A 20896-nucleotide genomic window follows, 5' to 3' on the forward strand; every position below is an offset into this window, starting at 1 on the left:
CAGGCCACTCCTCTGGGCGGTGCCACCCCTGATACCTGTCACAGCTGTTTCGCATTAGCCACTGTAATTAGACCAAGCATTTAAAGGGCCACTGTCATGAAATGTGTGTGTTTTTTTAGCATGTCATTAATGAAAAAAAAAGGCAGCCGGTATGGATCCATCTGTTTTTTCACCACACAACATGATTTTGACGTATATGGCTTTTTGTCACTCTCTCCACAAAAATCCTCTCAAGGCATTTGTTTTCGAGAAGAAGCAGGAAGTGACGATAGTAGCAGACGCCCACTCAAGCTGTCTTGTCTCTTTATACTAGTTTTGCCTGTTGGAAGGTAGCTCTTTGTTCCTTCATGTTAGCCAAAATGGCGGCTCGTTGTATTCATGGATATTGTTCGAACACTTGGGAGGATGGATTCATTCGTCATACTTTTCAAAAAGACCCGGTTCGTCGTGAAAAAATGGATTGCACGGGTGCAAAGGACGAGAGCTTCGTGGGTTCCAAATTACTTACAGCTACAGCTACTAAAAAAAATAATAGTTTGGGGGGTGGGGACATAATCCTCTCATCATGTAACAAAAGTTCCGCATATGTAAGTCAGGGGAGCTAAATGTGTCTGTGTGCGTCGGACAGCTTCTGTGCAGCAGCCACGGAAGGACTGCCTCCGCAGGCCTTGTGGATCGCCACAGGCCTTGTCAACAACGCTGAGGAGGTGGTTTGGCCGGGCTCTCCCCCCACCGGCCACCGGCGTCTGGCGACCCCACTTCGCACGTCGGCCTGCCGGCGACGGCTTCCGCATCAGTTCATCCACCAGCAACAGGTTGGTTGCCGCGATGGCTTCCACGATGGCTCCGACGCGAGGTGGTTTGGCGCATGCGGGATGAGCCTTGAGTTTGACACCTGTGTTCATAATGTACCTTTTAGCAATAAAGCATGAAGTTGACATTCATGATTTGCTTTTGTGTGCCACATTAAATGACGAGGAGGGGCCAGATGTGGCCCCTGGGCCTTGCGTTTGACACCGTCTTCATAATGTCCTTGTTTTTTTCCAGCAATTTATATTTAATCCCACCATTTTATTTCATTTTCAAAATAATATTCCTATTGCCTGTTTTTTTCTTTTTTCCAAATGCAGATTTGATTTATGAAGTTTGATCATTAAGAACAGCGAGCAAAAAAAAGTTTCGCCTGACTCTACATGAAAGCCAAGCACAAGACTGAAGGTAAGAATTTCCTCTCAATTTTGTTCCTATTTTCATTTGATTATTTTGTATGTATGTCTTAGAAGTATTTTCCATTCAAATATTTACTGTAATTGAGTTTACTACTGCCTGATACATTCACTAGTCACGGACTATGAATATTAAAACACTACCGTACAAATTCCATTGGAGGAAAAACATCTGTGAAGTGCAAAAAAATTATTAATGAACTATTTATCTCATATACATTCCCCTAAGCAAATGATGTAAACATCCACTCATTCATTTTCTGATCCGCTTATCCTCACGAGGGTCGCGGGAGTGCTGCAGCCTGTCCCAGCTGTCATCGGGCAGGAGGAAGGGGCACACCCTGAACTGGTTGCCAGCCAATTGCAGTTGATCAATGTCATGTATATGCATATTTTTGCACCACATTGTTTCCTCTCAGTGGCGTCTGCGCTTTCGCTAATGGGTGTATTTATTCGGTATGGAAATAGCGCACAAACCGAGCCGTACAACATATTTTCCATTTGCATCACTGCTTAATACCGATCAATGTAGCATCACGGAGGTGGGGACGTCAATGGTGCCTGGCAGCGCTCATGAGCAGCCTTCTCGGATACACAAACGCACATAGCAACCGGGAGTTCCCGCAGGCCTCTGTTATTTGGCCGTGTTTGACGCTGTAGTATGCGCTTGCTGTGTACGATCGAAAAGCGTGTCGTTAGCGTGATGCCCGGAGAGCCTCAGCCTCTGCCTTGGCAAACAACCGCCGAAAGAGACTATGTCAGCGGCGTCACCTGGGAGGAAACATGGGGAACGAATGTCAATTAGGTTCAGATTAACAATTCCATTTTGGTTTCATAATTTTGTCCAAAAAAATCGTATATCTTGAGCATTTTTGGTGTAATGACGTTTGCATTCCACTGGATTTTGTGGGTGAAGGGTGAAAATGGGAGGGAAATTTTGTTTCGGGCGTGATCCAGTGGTTCAACAAAGGAACAGGAAGTAGGAAATTGATTAAAGGATCACAAATGTGACTTTGTGCAAAAACACAATTAGAAGGCTGTGAAGAAACAGTTGAGGAGAGAAATCGGGGGGGGGGGGGGTGACATAAGCTATATAAATGTATCTAATTTACAGAGAAAAGGAATATAATTGATCATGATCCAGAACACGTGGAGAATGGTGGAAGAAGTTGCACTGATGAACTTCTGATATTGTTGACTGGTGTTTATCATTCTTCGAAATTCTCGGGCCTAATATCTGTCGTGTCTTTTGGGAGCTAACTGGGAGTGAATTTTCCAGGGCGTGTGCAGGATTTCACATTTCTTGTCTTGAAATTCCAGTTGCTGTGGGATAAAGATCTATTGTATATCAATTAATCAGCCTGGGTCGGTTAATCCTTTAGGTACAACTTCCATTTTCGTCTGTTCAACTGTTCGGGATAGCTCGTTCGAGGAAGGCCATTTTGGGTTACGACGGTACCTCAGTGCATGAAGAGCGTAAAACTGACTTCCGTTTGGGACGGGTGAGAGCAGAGATTGTGGGTCCGGCGTCCGGCCTTCTTTCACATCCAAGATCGGTGAACTAATGTCTCTCAACTAATCATCTGGATGACTAGACACCTTGTAGAAAGTCTTGCCACTCGAGTGGAGCTTCAAGAGAGGGACTTTCTTATATTTTGTTTTATCTTTGGATTGAAGCGGAAGAAATGATCTGGAATATCACTGCCCGCCCCACATCTTGTATACTTTTCATTCTTTAAGGAACCGCCTGTGCAAAGAAAAGGTTGTACGGTTGCTCCAACAGTCAAGTCACTGTTGATTTGAAGTTTCCTGAAGATGACGCACAACCCGTCTGTCTGGTTTGACCAACCTCGTTCCTGGAAGGATGAGCAAGTGCTCACAGGTTTCGACGACACCCTTGGCCGAGTGGAAGTTGCTGTTTTGTTGGCTTTGGAGCAGCCTGTCAACAAAATACAGCACTTTAACTCAGTTAGCGATTATAAGGACATGTTTTACCTTAATCCACCTCGGATCTTGGACTGCACCAAATACTTGACTGTACCCTGGCCTCTGAGACGTTCTACCCAGTTTTTGTGAACATGCCTGCTGATTAGCCTCAGACATGCAGGACACAGTGACAAAGAGGCCTTGGGGTATTGGCTCCGGTCAAGATGTATGGCATTGGACCTTTTCCTTCAATGGGCTCTTCTGCACGGTGGCCATGCGGTGCGGTGGGGTGAGGCGGGGGGTTTTGGTGGACACCGTGCGGTTGCTTGAGAACTTGTGTGTTTCCCAGCCAACGCTCATCCAAAGAATAACAATTTCGCTCGCCACGAAGACCATCCACGGAGCCATGGGGGTCGTGTCCAGAAAGCTCGGCCAACCCCTTTCCTCCCATGCAGCTTTCTGTGTACTCCTATAAATACATCTCTTATTTGTATAGAGGCGATATGCATCTTTGGGAAAATACCACAATGTTGACATAGGAACACCCTCAGCACACCCCTCCATCCCTCCACCCACTTTCTCCCCCTGACACTTTCTAGCCCTTGTCGAACTTTTGAGATGAGAACGGTGAGAGCAAGAAAAGGACAGAGAAATGGAAGGAGATTGGGAGTAAAAGAAGTGTCATTTAGGGGCCTCCACGGTCGTTAAGCCACCAGAGCCCTCACATACACTCGGCATCTAAAGGGCTTTTGTCCTGTAAAAGAGGGGCTTGGCTAAATTGGGGGTGCTTCTGGATTGGCGGGTGGGATTGGGCTCCGTGCAGTATATTTGTCTCCCACGTCTCCATCACTGGAATGGCGAACTTTTTTTTTTTATGAACTAGGCGGTGTGTCGTGTGGAGGGGCAAAAGGGGCTCCATTTTTGGGGGTTGGGGGTGGCTGGAAATCTTCCAAACATTGCCTTTTTGCTTTCAAAGAAAGCTCACTTGTGTAAATGTGCTCTTTGTGCCTTGGCTTATTGTTTGAATCGCATTGTGGACTTTTTGTGAGAACCTCACAGGGGCCGGCGGGGCCACGGAGGGACGCGAGGGGGGCCTCTAGCTGAATGACTCGGAGCTAGGACAACAGCATTTTCGGAAAGGTATCATTAGGGGTCTATTGCCTCCGAATCTTGATTCCACTCAATTGCTTGCAAAACCGTCTGACAGAAACTGTTTCCTAGTTCACAAATATAAAGCTGGTAGACAGTGTTTGAGCGTGATTCATGAAGTTAATGAAGTAAAGGCCAAGTGAGTGCACAAGGGTTGGCCCCCATTGTTGGCTGATAGAAACAATATGAAAACAGCCGGACTCTAGCCCTCTATAAAGGGATTTCCTGATCCAGATGAATGTCTGGAGTGCGTCGCTGAAACCAATTCATGACTTCCATCTGTCCTTGCTCGCTTTCTTTCTGGCGTGGAAGCTGGCAGGTGGAAAAGAAGCCTGCCGCATTTGCATGTTGGGGCCGTTGAGGTCTGTCCGGTCCGCGGTGGCCTGTCACTCAGTTCTTCCTTATGAACTTTAAAAATAGTAACAAATAGATTTTTTTTTTTTTTGCAAAGCTTATGTACTTGGAAAGAGAATGTGGGATTAATGACGTTATTCTCTTGATCAATGTATTTTTTTTTTTTTTTTTTAAAGTTAGACTTCTAGGTGTCATATCATGTCTGTGGTACGTTTCAGTAAAAAAACAAAAACAAAATAAAGATCTGTTCAGCAATAGTACTGCCATGGTGAAATTGGCTCATTTTTACTCCAGTGGGCAGACTTTTCCCGAGGTGGCCACAAAATCAATTTATCGACTTGGGCGGGGTGCTAATTTAACTTTTTGCCCCTTGAAAAAAGATAGTCAATGAGGTGGTTGGGGTCTCAAACACAAACACCGCAAACCCCTCCGTGGAGCAATCAAGTAAGTGTGCGCCCCATTTTGTACACTTTCAGTGAGCACCCACAAGGATTCGATCCCATTAGTGCTGGTGAAGGCAGCATTTCATCACCAAGCCACTTAAACGCACAATTCATGGAGTACGCCAAACACCTTCCACTCCCCTGTATGCAATTTAGCAGAAAATTAGCATTAACTCAAGCTAATGATGGTAACACTGTTAGCTAATGCTAATCTGTGCTCTGCTTAGCGTTTGGCTTTGACTTGATAGCGATTTTGGCATCTCAAAGTGGTTCTTTTGCTCTGAAACTCTGACAGAAACTCGTTGTTGGAGTGACTATTTTGCTCATTAGTCCCGCCGTTTGGAAACAGATTGGCGGAAGTGCTGGAACATTTCAGTCGGAGAACTGAAGTTCATTTTTGAATCGGTTGTTTGATTTCACACTTGATGTGTGGGCAGGCACTCCAAAGGTCGAACTATTTGTACACCACCATCGTATGTGGCCTTTTACACCGCTATTGTTTTAAAATTAGCAATTTTATTTAACAATTTCACAATTATAGGTTATTGCAGTACTTGCACAGAGTGGAAGCAGACTCTCATTCAAACTTCTCCTTTGAGGATCAGTAAATGTGCCGCTCCCCACGTGAGGACGGTCCGTCCACCTTAGTTTCCGCTCCTCGGTCTTGTGCGGAAGCCTCGACTAAATCCCCAAGGCCACCGTATGGTCCGCTTTCCTGCTCTGTTTGGTTTTCCGTCCGCCTCTGCTGCCAACTCTTGATATCGCGTGACCTCTGCTTTGGGCGACCCCCCCCCACCCCAGTCTCGAGGCTCGCACGGCGGCTTTCTGTGGGAAGGTGATTGAGCACGGGACCCTGCTCCGACCTTGTCCTGCTTTGTGTGCGGACGTGTGCCTGTGTCAGGCGCGACAATTAGTGGGGCGCGTCCCCGATCATTAATCACAGACGGTCCTGGATCGCAGTCCTGCCCTTCAAGTCTGCTGCCCTGCTCAATAATAACTAGTTGAACTTGCCGTTGACCGGGATGTCCTCAGTCACCTTTTCTCGGTTACGTTACACTCAGCAGTCACAACGTTTGCTACTACAAAGAGCAGTTAGGAAGAGAAACTAATGATGTATCCTTTGCTCCAATGCTACAGTAAAATAGACCAAGTGTCAAAGGTCAGACTGTCTGAGGTCACATTCTGATGCTGTCAACATCGCATAACTATGAACCAATAAATGATGCGTACTGTACTACGTACATGCACCATACCACATATACTTATGTGCATGTTCAGATTTGCTTAAATTATATGAAGTACATTTGATTTGCAAAGAACCAGTTTCTATAGAAATTCCATCCTCTGAAGGGAAATTGAAACAAAATTCAAAGATACAAGTTTTTAATAACCTTTTTGAATTATTCTGCTTGTATATGACTGATTAAATACAGATCGAGATGAAGATTAATTGTACTTAAAAATAAATTGACTGAATTTTATTGAGTTAATTGAATTTATTAAATGAAGACTCTTTCCCGATTTTAAAGGTCAAATGTCATCCCTATAAACATTCTAAAATAGATATTGAAATGAAAAATACATATAACATTATTCACTTCAACGTCCATGAGAAAAAAAAAAAAATAAATATGAGCGGAGAGCGCATTATCCATGCGCAAAGTGTCATTCGACATCCAAGTGGTGGCCATATTGGCTGTATCTACTGCCCGTGACGTCACCCCGGACATTCGCCATTGAAAACACGCTGTGGCCCCTACTATGGGAGACGAACACGCCCCTTCTGACACGGAAGCTCTTTTCGAAGAAGAGAACATCTCACAATTGAGTGAAGTGACCGGGGCAATATTACCCTATCGTTTCGAGCCATGTTTAGATGATGTGCGGATCACTTCTAACTAACAACAGACTCCCAGACAGTATGTATGAGCCAGCCCGACTTGACTTGATTGTGTTCAATTCTGCAGACTTCACTTAATTGCAGCCAATGGATGTAAGCAAATCCTTGACTCAAGTAATGACATTATTTTAATGGTAATATTGTTTTATTTCAGGGAAATCTGGCGGTGACATATTGCATCCGTTTTAGATGTAACAAACAAATAATGTCCAGAATCCAGATTGACAGTGGGATGCATGAATAAATATTCAAGTCTTCAACTCGGCACACCATCAATGGAAGCTTTTTTTTTTTTTTTTCTTAATTTGTGTCACAGATGAAAGCTGATTTTCTTCAGAGATGTAACAGAATGTGTTGAATTTCATCACTGCGTATTTACTGCAAACTGTTGCATCAAATTGCGTTGCTGTAAATTGGCGAAAATGAGTTGTGTAAAATAGTGTTAGGATAGACTTAGGCCACATCTAATCATAGTAATCCCTCAAGGGGAAATTCAGCTGCTGTATATTTTGCGTTTGAATAATGAAAGAGGCATGCACGCGATACTGGGTCGCTTGAGCCTGGGGTAGGTCTGGACGGTGCCTTGCTCAGGGGCGCCTCAACAGGAACCAGCCAGTCGACTGGTTGCCGTTTTGACTTTTTATTTTTTTTTTTTTTTTTTTTTTTAAATTCACAGCGGGGTGGGACGGTGAAGCAGTTGTAAAGTGTTGGCCTCACAGTTCCGAGCACTTGGGTTCAAATCCCGGACCCCGCCTGTGTAGAGTTTTCATGTTCTCCCCGTGCCTGCATGGCTTTTTTCCGGGCACTCCGGTTTCCTCCCACATCCCTAAAATATGCGTTAAATGAAGACTCAAAATTGTCCTTCAGTGTGATTGTGAGTGTTTTGCGATTGTCTGGCAACCAGTTCAGGGCGTACCCCGCCTCCTGGGTTGGCTCCAGCACTCCTGCGACTGTTGTGAGGATAAGCGGCACAGAAATTGGATGAATGGATGTCTGCATCGGGACTCGAACCCGTCCCCCTCCCGCTCCCAAGCAAAACGGATGATCTGGCGCCACCCCATTTCTCATTTGCGCAAACACGAAGCTGACCCCCATGTGGGAAAGCGCTCCCTCATTTACCGTCCCACTCAGAGCGGGCCGATCAATACTGCGGGAGGATGTGAAATATTTGTCATCAGACGATCACGCACTGATGAAAGAAATCAATGAAAGATGGTCCCGAATGAGACGGCACGGCTTGCGAATCCACTTCCGTTGGGGAGGCGGAGGACTTTCTCTCTCGGGCGCGGTCTGGTTTGGAGATGGGGACTGGAAGGACTCGGAACTTGAACTTGGATGTGGGGCGACATCAGATGAGACACGCATACAAGCTCCTTGTTTGCCTATATGCAAATGAGCATTGGATGTTTACAAATACATACAGTGGAGCTTGGTTATTGCGCGCTGCTCAAAATGCTGAGCGTCTCTTTTTAATGCATAGTGGCCCGATCTCTCCTTTCTCTCTTCGTTCCTCTCTGGTCCCCATACTTGGGAACAACAAAGGAATGAAAAGCAGCCAGATGGTAGCTCATGCTTAATATGAAATCAATACACTTCCTCGAAGTGAAGGGAGGGAATAAAAAAAACAAGGCTTGGTGGGAGAAAAAGGGGCATTCAGATATCGCAAATGGCAAAATTGAGCTTTTGGGTCGCCAACGTTTTGTCACGTTGGTTGTACTCCATGAGGCTAAATGTCCCCTCAAACTGAAACATCCACACTTAAAGTCCGATGTTTTTGATGATTTCAAATTGTAAGCAATCCTTATTGAAAGAGCCAATGGTGGTGGCTCATTTAAATACTGCATGCTTCTTTTCATGTTGGTAAAGACAAAAGCCTCATAAAAATCCCGAGTTGTGCAAGTGACATGTTCAAACTGCGGCTACAAATGCTTACGTGATTGTAACTACCGTAATTCCCGGCATACAGACCGCACCGGGTTATAAGCGTCACCCAGTACAGTCGTAAAGGAAAGACCATTTGGTACATACATAGGCCGCAGCCGTGTAGAAGGTGCAAGTGCCCACATTGAAACTGACATTGAAGCACGAAATATTTACAAAGACAGACAGTACACAGAGAGTTTAATGCTAGCGCTGACGCTAATACTAGTGGCACTGCGCTAACAGGGCCGGTTAAAAACAAAAAAAAACAATCATACTGGTAAAAATCACTGAGACACGGCAGTAACACTCTAGCGCAGCGCTAATAGGGCTGGACCGGTAAAAGTTACTTCCTCGGCACATATATTCCACCAGTCTCACTCTTTAACTTTTGCACTCGAGAGCACCCTTGAGGCCGTTTAGAAAAAATGGACAAATTAGCCGCATTACCGCATAAGCCTCAGGGTTGAAAACGTGTGGGGAAAAAAAGTCGTGGCTCATAGGTCGGAAATTACGGTACTCATTAAAACCATTACACTCCTGTCTTTATGTAATTGTAGTCATGTTTGAGACATGAAATAGTTCTTACATGTTCACAAACTCATATTCATTTGTAATTCAGAAATAGTCCTTAATTTTGCCTGCCATGTTGTGTCCACGTCGTCCTGGTGCTTCAGCTCACAGATCCCTCTGGTGTGTTGCAACGAGGCATCAACAGTGAAGACAACTTTGAAGAAAAAAAAAAAAGGACTGTTTCTGAAATAATAAGTCTGATGACACTATAATGCATTTACATTCATGGTATTTTCATGGAAAAGAGAGAAACCCTACATGTTCTTCGGAAAACAGACCCCTGACAGAAAAGACATTTTGGCATTCAAAGTTTAAGATTTTTAATAGCAACATTCACAACAGTTTTAATGGATTACAACTGCCAATAATTGCGTTAATAATTATTAATTTAGGAAAATGAACAAATTTATTTTCAAAAGCAAATTCAACACATATCTTCACCGTTATCCATCAAATTATATGAAGATCACTCATATACGCACGTTGCATGTGCTTCAGAGTAGTCGTTGGTCTTCTTCTTCAACGCGCCGGTGCACAGATATCAGCACAAATGGGGGGTGGCGGCTGGGGGTCCTGCTGCTGCTGGGGTCAGGTAAGAGATAGCCTTTGAATGAGGAGAGGACCAGAGGCTATTGAGAAGACATTAGGCTAATGATAATTGGCGTAGTGAATAAGCACAGAGAGAAAATGAAGGGCGGGTGTGTGTGGGAGGGGCCTATTTAACAGATGCAAAGAGCCGATTATGGTCCAAGGTGTTCCGATTGACAGCCACGTGTCAAAAGGTCGTGGAGGAAGCTATATTTACTTGCTCGCGACAGGTGTTTGTTTAGTTTGTTTGCGAGGAGGGAGGTGTGGAAGCCAAACGTAAGAGAATGGGGTTTTACTCGCCCTCCAAAGCGCCAGCGGGCGCGCGCAAGACTAACGCTAAAGTCCGTCCCATGCCGAGCGGGTGACTGATAGAGCGGGGAGAGAGGGGACGCTGCCCTGTTTAGCTGATAATTAAGAGGGGTTTATCTTCATTTGAGCTGTTACTCGCTATCCTCTGCTGTGATTTATGAGTGGCTGGCCCAGTGCTGCACCCTTAACGCTACCAACGAGATGACGCTAGCGCATCCTTCCAAATGTAACAGAAGAGCTTTGTTTAGGTGCGACTTTGGGAAGCTAGCGTGCTCATGCTAACCACTTAACCAAAGGTTGATGTTGTGGTCTCAAATGATGTATCAATATATCATCTTAATGGGCTCATCGTAATGTTTCAAGTAGTTGTGGGTTGTGGAGGACTAGGATTTATTTCAATTTATCTAGAGTCTGTTGCCTGAACTAAACATTTATTTGGTAAAACTTTCACTTATCTGTGAGCACGCGTTGCATGGCCGTGACTACGTTCTGATTGGTTGTTACACGTGCAGCGGCTGTGCAAGGGCGACCAATGGTGGTGCTGTGGGCGGGACAATGCTGGAAAATGAAGTTGCAGAGAAGCTCGTCTCAGCCAAAATAACCCAGGATTAAATTATTGGCTGTCGAACTAGAAAATATGATTTAAAAAAAAGTCTATCTGCAATCGGCTAGCACAATGGACCTTTCCGACCTGTCAATCACTCTTACAATGGTAGCCAATCAGATAGCCGCATTGGCTTGACACGCCCCTCTTGCCATATTGTCCCACAAGCAATGCCGGTTGTCACTAGCATGCGCTTGGAAAGGTTAAGGTTACGAACAAAATGGTCCTCAGATGCGCTTTCTGATGAAAGGTATCCGGCTAGGTCACAAGGGGCCCGGTTGATTCATTCAAAAAGTACTCATCCAGCTTTGCATGTGCAGTACGATTCCACTATTTTATCCTGTTGGATTTCAAAATGAAGTTTGTGAGGCGTCAAACTTTTTTTTTTTTTTTTTTTGCGTCGATCGCCAAAGATTTCGCTGTAACTCTGACATTGCGTCTTGCTTTGTCCAAAATCTTAATTCCTTGTGTGAAATAGTCGAGACCTCTCTGTAGAACTTTCTTCGACAAGTCCGACGCATGTGGCAAAAAAACATACCCCAATATTATCTGGAATATGCGATAGAGGATCCAGTTCAAACCTGTTATGTTCAGTCGCCATTTTGGAAGATTGTTGGGCATGGCAACTGTAGCTAAGGGGGCGGAGCTTATGATCGCCAATCGGAAAGGTCCATAATGACTGGTCTATCACTAAACTGTAATAACTCTCATTAAAAAAAAAAAAAGAAAAAGTTCAACCGAACCATACAATATTTGTGCCCCAGCAAAATGGATGTAATACCAAACTGGACCAAAGTGTTCTGCTTCGTTTGAAATAGTCATTTTTTGCTCGTTATGTTCACCGATTTGCTGTGATGAGTTGAACGCAGGGGTGAAATCTGCATTGAATATGTCAGTTGTTTACACTAAGGGAGTCATCGTCAAGACGCGCAAGTGGGCGACTGACATCCGCGGCTCTCGCTATGGGCCCGGCTTCTTCTCAGGCAGATTCCGATTCTTCAAACTTCTCGTCGGCTGACCTCCGACAGACAGACAGAGAGAGGGGATCGAGTTCCTGTGAGGCGCATTGACTGCAGGGCAAGAGTTAACTCGATCTTGGGCTGGGCGGGGTGCAAGGGTGAAGAGGAGGCACGGGGGGGGGGGTTGTGCGGCCAAACAATGCTAGCCACTGTTCTAAACCTATCACCCCCCGGGGTTACAGAGGAGAAGACATGCTGGTGCAACCTCATCCCCTCCAGTCGCCTCTCGCACATAAAGGCCGGGGATTTCTCCAGTGCCTCCGCTCGGATGTTGTTTTTAACCAGATGGCGGGCAGGTCCGAGGGCCACCAGCGCTTTGGGCTGCGTGCTAATAATCCCACAGGTATTTTGCTGCAGGCAGGGAGTGTCACACCTCTGTCAAAACGGCAAAAAGACTGCGAGTGTGCTTGTGGGTTTGGGAGCCAAGGTGACATCATCATTCTCTTAGTCACAATTTTTTTTTTTTTTTTTTTTTTGGGCTGTTGAAACTTGTTGATCTGCATTTGGGAGATGTTTCTCAGAAGAACAATTATCAACACTGCCGGAGACTTTCGTTCACTGCACCTTTCACAGACTACAACACATTTTATTCCACATGCACTTACGCTCTTTAGTAGATGGTATATGACTGCGTGTTTGGTGCCATGTACATTGGTGATTGGTGTTCGCCCTTCGACCTTTAAACTTTGCCAGCCTTGTTTGTCTTTCCAAAAGAGGCCCACTCCTTTCTGTTATCAGAAATTTGCAGGAAGTACAAGCTCAAACTCGGGCCTCTACGACACACATTCATATTTCAAGTTACCTGTACATTTCCCATAGTTTCAAATACAGTACATGTTATGAGTTCTGGATGAAGGGAACTTTAGAAACTAGTGACTGACATACTTGCCTCCCGATTGCATGTGAGCGGTTATGTGATTTGACGGCAAAGTGGCAGCGATCACATGACTGCATTTCGTGACAACCGACATCGCCGCGGACCAAATAGAGACCCACTGCAAGGTAAACCTACTTTAAAAAAAAAAAAAAAAACATTTGTGCCAAACACCATTTTATAGGGACAGGCAGACGTTTTCAATCTTGTATTGAGTACCGTAATTCCCAGCACCTGGTTACAAGCCTCACAGAGTACATACCATTTGGTACATACATACGCCGTAGCTGTGTAAAAGCCACAAGTTGAAACCCACATTCAAACGTGACATATTTACAAAGAAAGACGGTACACAGAGTTTATGCTAGCGCTAATGCTAACGCTAGCGGCACACTAATGCTAGTGCTAACGCTAGCACTGCGCTAAGGCTAGCGCTAACGCTAGCACCGCGCTAGCCCTGATGGTAACAGTCTTACTGGTAAATATCAATGAGACACGCCAGTAACTCAGCAGCAACACACTAGCACAGCGCTAACCCTAGCCCAGCGCTAACAGGGCCGGACCGTCATTTCCTCGGCACATATATTCCACCGGTCTGACTCCTTTTCCTCTCTAGTGCCCCCTTGCGCCTGTTAAAAAATGCACAACTTAGCCACATCACCGCATAAACCGCAGGGTTGAAAGCGTGTGGAAAAACGTTACGGTTTATAGGCCGGAAATTACAGTATTTCTGTAGTTTATGGAGTGTATTTTATTTTCAAAGAGCTCCAAACGTCTCTTCAGATATTACTCTGGGTGTAGATTGCTATTTTTAATATGATGCACCTTTGAAATGCAAGTGTGCTAGTATGCATGAAGCCTAATCAGCGCGTGAAACCTCCTGTGTTCCCAGCGCCAGCGCCATCCTCGACGGCTCTTAAATTTCACCCCTGACCCCGTCACGCCCTCCTCTGGGCTCCGGCAACAACAAAAGCAGGAGATTAGGGAAATCGACAGGCTAGAGGGGATTACTGTAGCCCTTTTCATCTGGCGCTACGCACATAGTTGACACAGTCTGTCAGCAGTACTTCAACTTAATCTAAGTGCAGTTTGCTTTTTTTAATTTGTGTACATATCTTAGCCATGGTACTTAAATGTAGCAAAATCCCCAAGAATAACACAATTTGTCCACTCCATCTCCACCCTCGGGCACTCTTCCTTTACAGATGCAGCACTCCAATACGTGAATAATTGCGCTCGTGGTACCCGAGAAGGAAACGTAGTCTATTTGCGTCTTTGGGCCAAGAACGCAGGTTGTCCCGGATTAGCTGCATGTTGTCTTTGTCGGAAGTGGAGATCAGCATCAAAAGTCCCCCAAATGAAGGATACGCGTATGCTGAGACGCCAAAGCCCAACTCTGAAGAATACACACGTTAACACTCGCGTTTCAACAATTTTCACGCATCACCAGTACGACTAACAGACGAGCGCGGTTGTGTACACTGCGCGGAGTAGCAGGATATCGTACGCGAGGGCAAATAACAATCCCGCCAGCCCTTTCTTAAGGCACACCTGCACAATCTAATGAGATCCAGTACCAGATGGGGAGCAATAAGTCTGCCTGTCCGTCTAGAATGAATTAATAAACATATCTCTAGTATGTACCGCTTCACAGAACCGATAACATACCCGTCCCGAGAGGGTACATCTTTTTTGCCCTTTGTTTTATGCGTGAAACGAAAATGAAGTGTTATTTCCTTGATTGTGGCCTGTTAGGAGACTTTTATCTCAATGAGGCAAAAAAATTGCCACCCTGCCCATTAATGGGTTAATGCTCAGTTCGGGGCAACTTTAAAAGTAGCAAAAAAATCAGTTAAGACTCCAGTCCAACATTTGGACTCAGGAAAATTCATTAAAAAAAAAATCTGAAGAACGTGTCGGTGTCAATTTTAGCGTAGTTATTATACAGGTGTAGCCATTTTGAGAGTTGCAGCATGCAGCTGTGTACATTTGCAGTGCACTAAAACGGGAGGGGTCCTCAATATTTGTGGTAATGCACATGAGAATCAAAATAGGAGTCCGCTCATTCTCCCTCCCTCGGCGAACAGCAACCAAGTTAATAAACATAATGGTTGAAGTACTGCACCTGGCAATTAAAACAGAGCTTTAGGATCTACGTATACGCAACTCTTTGCTACTGTTTGCCTAATATTGTGACCAAACACCGGCGCTTCTCGGAGCTAAGTAAAGAAAGGCCTTGCACCTCTTGAGGGTGCCTCGCTTGCCTTCGCCCTCCTTCGGGCCCAATCAACTCCCCTCAAATCGCCTTGGGTCTCTGAATCTGGCAGCGACTCAAGACCACGTCCTCGACCCTCTGCTAACCGTTAAGCCGTTTAGCTCCTAATACCGACAACAAACAGACTTTCTGTGCCGGCCCTGAGCCCGGCGCGTAGCGAGAGAGGGAGGCCGGACAACTCTATAATCGGACTCGACCCATCTGCCCTCTGCTCTCCCACGCTGAGGAGCAGGCTGGGCTCCTTGGCAGGGGACTAAGTGGGGAACGGGGCCACAGATGCCCACTGACGAAAGGCCCCGTGGTGGAGTTGAAGCCTCGTATTCTCCTACAAATTCATCTGCGCAGTAAAAAGACAGTGCAGGTTTTGAGTTGCCAGAATAGTCAAATATCAACATATTTTCAGCATGCGCGGTATATTTTACTGTACAAAGAATGTAAATGTGAACAGAGAAAAAACAATTTTAAGGGTTAAATTAAACAGCCCTTTTCTGCACACAACCAAAAGTCATAATGTCATCAAGAAAAAAAAAAAAAACATAGCACAACATAAAACAACCATAAATGTCAATAAGAAACACATTCAATGAACTATCACAAACAAAAGACGCACTTGTAAAAATAATTATTTCTCTAATAATTTAATATTGCATTGCGCAATACATCCGTCACAGCATTTTTTTAATGGCTGCTGGATATTTGTTTTGTTTTGTTTTATTTTTAACAATAACAATGAAGATTACACTTATAGCAAAGGCAAATGTGGATTAAATGTCTCGTTTTTTGGGTGTTTAAACATATAGGGATTTTAGATGGACAAAATTGTCAATTTCATTTTGAAATTTCTCATACGAGTGTCCACAATAGGCTCCTCTGAAAACGACTGCTTGACCCAGTTTTGTATCCTCTTTGTCCATATTGGGCGAAGACCATCCCTTTGCTCTGGTTGGTTGACCGACTGGTGAGAGCAGACGTGTTTATGTTGACAGCGCCGGCTGGGAAGTGCAGATTTTCGCTAGTGACATAGATAAGAAATTCGAATGAACAGAGGGAAAGAAGAAAAAAAAAAAAAGGAACGCTTGAACCATCTCAATTCATATTTGACATATTTACTCTGGCCCGATTGAGCCAAAATAAGATCTCAAATAGAAAAAAATTTGTTTCGGTAAATTATATGACCTTTAAATGTCTCGCCCAACTATGATGTGACAGGGAACCGAACTGGCAACCTCCCGGTCGCAGGCCGTACACTCTGCGCCCGTATCTGTACTTTACTCGTGCCTCTGTGTATGACAAAACATTAAATGTAACCTTTTTTCAGTGTTTTTCTATTGACAATTTGTTTTCTTCCCGTCACAATTTTACAGCATTTCATTGTAAATTTCACAGTCTTTTCCAGTGTGGTATTTATGTTCTGTACTTGTAAGGAGTAAATATGCGTATGATGCGCTTAATGAGCATCAATTTGCGCAAGGCTGTACGCGCGTACCTTTTGCATATTGATGAAATCCAGCCATGTAATTTGCCACAGCCTGGCGAATGCGCACAGCGGCGTCTCAGTCGACGGGTCTCGCCCCCCCCCCCCACCCCCACCGCTCCGTTCGCCCTCGCCGCTCTCTGCTGATGTTCTTTCACACTCGCTCCGACAATCCTGCAGCAGGCTGGGGCTAATTTTAGCGCTTCTTCCACGGATCCCTGCATCCAACGGGAAACATTTCCCAAGGTTGCATCCCCCCCCCACCCCCCACACGCTGATCAAACAGCCCTCTGGGAGCCTGGGGGGGGGGGGGAGCGGGAGAGTTGAGGGAAGGTAGTACACAGGCGCTATGGTAACAGGAGCGTCACTGATGGATGATTTTCATTCAGAGGCGTGTTTACCTTATTCAATGGAGGAGAGATGTTCTCCACGCCGAGATTGGATGAGCGCGGTCCCAGGTGGGCATTTAGGAGTTAGGCGCCAAATAGCGAGATGAATATAGTTTGAGGCAGCTGTCTCTCAGAAGACCGCAAAAGCACGTTGATGCAAAAATAATAAGCACACATTTAATCCGGTAGGGTCTTGCGTCACAATATGGGAATATGTCCTCTGGTATAAAACAAAGCAATTCATTTCGGATATTTGATTGTTCTGTGTTGTGATATGAACTTGCACAGAAAAGGCCATTCCACTCTGATGTGAAAGGGGGGGGCGGGGGGGGAATAATGTTTTCCTTCTTTCCTTCCTACTTTGTGTTATGGCTGATCTTTTGTATTTTTAACCAACTGGTTTTGGCAGGATTCAACAATGAAGCGAGCGGCCGCTTTTGTGCGCGTTGCCTTTTCGCAAGGACCGGCACAAAGTTTCCAAACAAACGGGGCGGCATAAAACTTTGTGCCTGACCATCCGGATTTGCTCCCTTGTTTTGTAGCTTTTAGGCCAAAGCCTCGGCTTTCGTTCAGCTGCTCCGATATGCCCACCGGGGCGTACTCGGCGTTCTCTGCGCGATGGGGGCTGGACCTGGCCATGGGCGCAAATCAGAGAAGAGAAACCCTGACAGCAGAGGTCCGAGGTCCAGATTTTTGCTTCCTCCCGTCCCCCCCCCCCTTTTTTTTTCTCCTCTGTCGCTTTTCTGGCTTTCCTGCTTTCTGCACGTCTGTTGAAAGCTCTGACTGTGCTTGTTAACATTAATCTCCATGCAAGTGGAGGGAGGATGACAGTTGTTCCTCTTGTTTTAGTCACTGTGAGGTGGGGGGGGGGAGATGGTGGCTGGGGCTCTGCGTATGTGATTTTGGAAGGAGCGTGGACGTGATTCATCATGTGGCGGTCAGGCCGACTCAACAGCCGTAACCGCAGCCGGCCGCACCAGGCCATCCGAGACCACGCATGGCGAGGGTTTCAACGCAGCGCCTGCCTCAAAACAATTCTGCCGAGGTAAAAACACAAGCCGGGGCAGCCTGAGCTCGCGCCTGCGTACTCGTGCAACTACGTACGTATCGGCTAATGGCGACTCGTGTGTGTATACTGCACAGTTCCCAGCTGCCAAATGTGGAGATATGTACTTAAGACTGCTGCGTGTTATTTCAAACAAACAAACAAACAAGCATCCATCCATCTATTTTCTGAACCATTTATCCTCACGAGGTGGGGTACACCCTGAACTGGTTGACAGCCAATTGGAGGGCACATTGAGACAGACAAGAGGGCAATTTAGAGTCTCCAATGAATGCATGTTTTGGAGATGCGGGAGGAAACCAGAGTACCCGGAGAAAAGCCACTCAGGCACGGGGAGAACATGCAAGCTCCACACAGGCGGGGCTTGGATTTGAACCTTGGTCCTCAGAACTGTGAGGCCAACTCTTGAAGCAGTTGCTCCACCGTGCTGCCTCCCAAAAAAAACCAAACAAAAACATCCATCCATCTGTTTTCTGAACCATTTATCCTCACAAGGGTCGAGGAAGTGTCGCAGCCTATAACAGCTATCGTCGTGCAGAGGTGAGGGACACCCTGAACTGGTTGCCAGCCAATCGCAGGGCACCTTGAGACAGACAGAAGTCGCACTCACAATCACACCTGTGGGCAATTTAGAGTCTCCATTCACTGCATGTTTTTGGGATGCGGGAGGAAACTAGAGTACCCGGAGAAAAGCCACGCAGGGACGGGGAGAACATGCAAGCTCCACACAGGCGGGGCTGGGATTTGCACCTCTGTCCTCAGAACTCTGAGGCTAACCAGTTGCCCCACCGTGCTGCCTCCGAACAAACAAACGTCTTCTTCTTCTTTTTCTTTCGGCTTGTCCCGTTAGGGGTCGGCACAGCGTGTCATCTTTTTCCATCTGAGCCTATCTCGTGCATCTTCCTCTCTAACACCCACTGTCCTCATGTCCTCCCTCAAAACATCCATCAACCTTTTTCTTTGGTCTTTCTCTCCCTCTTTTACCTGGCAGCTCCATCCTCAGCGCCTTCAAACAAATAAACAAAAACAAAACAACAACAAAAAAAACCTTGCTTATTTAAAGTTACAGGACTTCAGACGGTCAGGAGCTGGACAGAGAGATGCCGTAAAAGGAAAGTGGGTGACTTCTTTATTTACGCAGTATAATAAAAGCTTCAAGGTCAAACAATTCATTCCGAGGCACAAATTCCAACTTGAATGGACTTGAAACGGAAATTTCCAGTAGGAAATTAAAACAAAGACAAGCGTATCGACGGAGAATGACTTAAAAACTGTTAATCATGAAAACAGTAAAACGCTCAGTCTCAAATTTAGTGATGAACTTTAAAGGGGGTTCACTGATGGTGTTGTGCAGTATTTCTGGGGTACATTTGTGAACACTCTTCAGGGGTGCCATGGGAAGTTTTCCAATTTGATGTCATTGCTAAAAAACCCAAGAAATGTATCTTTATTCATCTATTTATGCCAGGGAGGCACAATGACAGACAGAACAACAAAAATCATCTTCTATTCGATGGCAGGAAGTACATACAGCAATGAATTGATCCATTTTTGGTGACTTTTACTTTTGTTGGTGTGCCGTGGGATTTTTCAATTGTAAAATATGTGCCTTGGCTCTATAAAGGTTGGAAATCACTGGTGTAGTGGTACACTTGCCTGCCTGATTTTGGTGCAGGCGGCTTCAGTGACGGCATCTATATGTGCCCTGTGACTGACTGACTGGCGACCATTTTGCCCGTAGTCAGCTGGGATAGTCTCCAGCGCCCTGTGACCTAACCAGGATGAGCGGTGGGTGTCGAAAATGGTTGAATGGACGGAAGTGGTCTCGCACAGTCCGTTGGCATCACAACTGACGGGTGGCGTTCTGGGGAAATCGAGGCTGAATTACGCCTACTTTGCGCTCTACTCGCGACACGATGCCGTTCACTGTCTCACCATACACGGACATCCGTCACTTTCCGTAGTTTACAGTGCAACGAACATTGTGAACTACTGGCCCAGATTTTTTTTTTTTTTTTTTTTTGGGGGGGGCGGGTCGGTGGTTGAATGCAATGCATGTGGAAGAATCGCATTCTTGTGTCTTTCTTTCCATAATTTGCCTGCGGAGAGAGTTTGTGGCGCTTGTGCTCGTGTGACTGCACCACGACTCCACGTCTCTCTTTGTCTGGCCTGCGGAACGAGCCGAAGGACACGTCACCACGACGGGGCGCCGGATGAGACGAGGCCGCATCTCCCTTTTTCTCCCCACTCTGCATTCAAACGCTCTCTCCCTCTTTCTGTTTTTGTCAATTCTGGCCCCCGCAAACACAAACACATAAACAAACTCAATTAGCTAATGACACCGGCCTGGCCATTGGGTGCTCCTAATTAAGGTTTACTGGCTGGCTGATGTCAGCTCTCAGGCAGTGATTAATAACCGCGCTCATGCCCAGCGGTGCGTCCGCCCTCACTCAGACGGACGTAACTTCAGCTCCGAGTGGAGGTCCGCAGCTTTTTACACATTTCTATTTCATTGTGTAAAAAGGCTCCAAGTAGGCCCGTTGGAGGCAGAACAAACCTTGTTTTCATTTCAACCGGTAGACAGGCACCTCTGAGAGGTAAAGCGGTGATATTATCATAAAATTCTTTGCGCTGTAAAACAGATTAGAGCCTGCGGGGAGCGCAGTGGAGTGCTTAGTGGCCGCGTCCAAATATTGTGCATTAACGGGCCCTGTGGAGCGCTGCTGCCGTTTAGCTCGCAAAGGGTTAATGTGTTGAATTTGGAGACTCACCGCGTGTGACGCACTGTCTCGATTGGGGAAAGTCTA

General features: G+C 45.8%; 1 long non-coding RNA gene across 2 annotated transcripts in view; it reads left to right on the forward strand.

Annotated features, from left to right (window-relative positions):
• Positions 1 to 138: 138 nt before the first annotated feature.
• Positions 139 to 20896, forward strand: part of LOC133499681 (uncharacterized) — a 28251-nt gene continuing 7493 nt past the window's right edge. Inside the window, exons 1-4 of one of the 2 annotated variants that reach the window (XR_009794716.1) lie at positions 139 to 329; positions 629 to 815; positions 1131 to 1218; positions 7153 to 7278. This is a non-coding gene — a long non-coding RNA (uncharacterized LOC133499681). Of the gene's footprint in view, positions 330 to 628; positions 816 to 1130; positions 1219 to 7152; positions 7279 to 20896 lie in introns of those variants that run through there. The other variant, XR_009794715.1, reaches the window with a different exon arrangement.

Source organism: Syngnathoides biaculeatus, chromosome 4 (genome assembly GCF_019802595.1).
Source record: "Syngnathoides biaculeatus isolate LvHL_M chromosome 4, ASM1980259v1, whole genome shotgun sequence".
Taxonomy (NCBI): Eukaryota; Metazoa; Chordata; class Actinopteri; order Syngnathiformes; family Syngnathidae; genus Syngnathoides; species Syngnathoides biaculeatus.